The sequence below is a fragment of the Molossus molossus genome, unplaced genomic scaffold (assembly GCF_014108415.1).
Source record: "Molossus molossus isolate mMolMol1 unplaced genomic scaffold, mMolMol1.p scaffold_m16_p_12, whole genome shotgun sequence".
NCBI classification, from domain to species: Eukaryota; Metazoa; Chordata; class Mammalia; order Chiroptera; family Molossidae; genus Molossus; species Molossus molossus.
In genome coordinates, this window is record NW_023425347.1 from 99046160 (window position 1) to 99049522 (window position 3363).

The window sequence follows — 3363 nt, forward strand, 5'->3', positions numbered from 1 at the left end:
AGCCCAGCTGCTAGGGTTGGGTCCTCTCTGGGACCCTCCCCCAAGGAGCAGGAAGTCCAGGAAAGGGCCCTGTCACCTGGATTTTGAGGGAGGCTGAGTACCCAGACTTGCAGGGATGATGCTCCCCCGTCCCCTCCAGCAACCCCAAGTAAGGATGAAAATATTGGCAAAGTACATATTTCAAATTCTCAAATTGATGGCACTACAGTTTAATTCATGAAAGGAAGAAATTAAAAGAAAGGGATATTCTACTGGTGAAATAATTGGTTGACCATTCGGGGAAAATTCTAAATTCCACTAAAGAACCCTCTTGGTGTTGTCCTTGGACGGTCAATGAGATCTTTCAGGTGAATGTTCCCCAGCCCAGCCCTTTACTAATCCTGGGACGTCCTGAGTGTGATGGGATTCTGGAGGAGATGGGCGAAGGGCACAGGTGTGCTGACCTGAAGCAGAATGGAGGCGTCACCCACGGCCGGGAGGGCAGAGCGGGCCCCCTGCGGAAGTGAGTGGACAACTGGAAGACAGTGTGTGTCTGTGTTTGCGGTTTTAGTCTGGGCTCGAGCAGGTTGTGAAATCAGGGCATTTGAGCCGTGTTTGTCTAAATTTCAAAAGGCCAAGTTGCCCACAGTGACATCTGAGTCGGTCACAATATTTATATCACTGGTGTTGCCTTGGAAGTCGGGTGCTGCCAGCCAGGCTCAGATGTGGCGGCCGTCCCAGAGACGGCAGCGTGGGCATCCGCGCTCAAGGAGGTGAGCAGCTGAGAGACAGGGTCGCGGGCTCCCAGCGCAGACGGCGGCCAAGCACCGGGGTGAGTGGGTGGGAGGCCGAGCGGGACCCCACCTGCTCACCGCTGGACTCAGGTTCTCCTCACTCCTTGGATTTCATACCATCTTCACAGACAGAATCTTTCTTCTTCTTAGGCTCAGAAACCTCAGGACTTGAACGCATCCCGGTCATTTGAAAGAGGTAAATTGTGCAGCATTTTTCATTTTACTCTGACTTTGTCTCAGGTGCATTTTCTGTTTTAAAAAATAGTTTTTCTATGATTAAAGGACCAGAACCACAGAGGGCTGAGGAATCGGGGGCAGAAAAACAAACAAAACCTCTATGTCTCCAACCATAAAACACGGTAGGTAGTTCGTTAACCTGGCGGTAATCCCAGACCAATTGTGTGTTAAAATAGAAAAACACTAAGATAATAGATCGTAAGTGTTCTCACCAAGCACACACAAATGCAACTAACTACGAGAAGTGATGATGTGTTAATTAGCTTGATTGTGGTGATCATTCCACAATGTACACCTATATCAAATCTTCACCTATATAGACTAAATCTGTACAATTTTTCATTTGTCAATGACACCCCAATAAAGCGGCAAAAAATAGGAAAGCAGGTTTCTTCAACGAATAAATTGCAAGATCAACAGGGAACCTAAAAAAAAAAGAAATTTAAATGGCAAATCAACTAATTTCAACGGATCCTGATTCAAACAGACTATTAAAAAAAAAAAGGGGGGCCCGGCCAATGTGGCTCAGTGGTTGAGCGTCGACCCATGCACCAAGAGGTCGCCGGTTCCATTCCTGGTCAGGGCACATGCCTAGGTTGTGGGCCCGATCCCCAGTGGGGGGCAGGAGGTGGCCCATCGATGTTCTCTCTCACCAGTGTTTCTATCTCTCCCATCCTCTCCCTCTCTCTCTCTGAAAGCAATAAAGAAACATTAAAAGAAAAACAAAAAACAAAAGGAACATCTTTGACATTGATGAGACTATTGATAATATGACAGTGATAACTGAATGACGTTAAAGAATTTTTTAAAGGTGTGATAATAATATTGTGGTGATATTAAAAAATATTCGTAAATATTTACAGATGGAATAATGTGCTCTCGGGGATTTGCTTCCGAATAATGCAGTTGGAGGGAGTGGATGGGAATCAGGATGTAATGGGAAGGAGCTTGGGCACATGTTGGCAACTGTTCAAGCAGGGTGGTGAGTATGTGGGGGTTCATTAGACGATTTCTCTATTTTTTTATGTTTCAAATTCTCCATAATAAATGTCCATAATAAAAATATTTAAAAAATCAGCCCAGCCGGTGTGGCTCACTGGTTCAGCGTCGACCCATGCACCAGGAGGATGCCAATTTGATTCCAGGTCAGGGCACACGCCCAGGTTGTGGACCTGATCCCTAGTGGGGGGCACGCAGGAGACGGTCAATCGATGTTTTCTCTCATCGATGTTTCTATCTTTCTCTCCCTCTCTAAAAATCAATAAAGAAAAAATATTTTAAAAAAGATTTAAAAAATAAGGGGGTCACACAGGGGCTAGGACTGACCAACTTCGGGTGCAAAGGGACTGAGTCAGGGAGAGGTGCTCCTGTGGCTAGGAGAGAGCGCCAGGCTCTTCGGCCGGCTCCCTCCTATGCCCCTTCCATGGCTCGGACGCCAGGGGGCGCTCGAGACCACGTCAACAGACCAGGGCCGAGGGACTGGGCTGTGCTCTGCACCGTCTGTCTCAACCCCCTCTGAGTCTGCAGAGATTTCAGACTCCTCCGTGGGGAAAAGTCTGGGCACAAACCTAAGAGAGCAGGAGGCCAAGGCGAGGGCCAAGACTGCAGGAATGTCGCTGGAAACTCGCAGATGAAAATTGGATTTTCTTACTGTTTTCTTACCCTGGTGTCACTTCAGAGAACTTTCTTTCTTTGGTTTCTGTCCCAGAGTTTCTCCAGTCTCCCTTGTGTGTGTGTGTGTTTTCCAAAACCTCTTTCTTTAGGATAGAATTCACATATCATACAGTTCTCCCATTTAAAGTGTACAATTCAATCGTTTTTAGTATATTCACAGATATATGACACTGTCACCTCTGTGATTGTTAGAGACATTTTTTATCACCTTAAATGGAAACTGTCGCCTGACTGGTGTGGCTCAGTGGATTGACTGTTGTCCATGGACTGAGAGGTCCCGGTTCAATTCCCAGTCAGGACACATGCCTGGGTTTTGGGCTCAATCCTCAGTGGCAGGGTGTGCAGGAGGCAGCCGGTAGATGTGTCTCTCTCACGTGGATGTTTCTCTCTCGCTCCCTTCCCCCCTCTCTAAAAAAATCAATAAAAACATATTAAAAAAAAAAGAGAGACTGTGTACCCTTTAGCTATCACCCTTCTATCCTCCCATCTCCTGCCCCAGCCCTAAGCAACCACCAATCCACTTTCTGTCTTCAGACTTCTCCAGCCTGGACAATCTCCTGTGGTTCTGACAAGGGAGGAGGCTTCCTTCTGTCCCCCCTGGTGGGGAGAGCAGCGTGGAAGAGCCCGGGCCTCCTGCCCCTTCCCTCTGCAAGCTTGGCCTGGAACGTGGAAGTTGCAG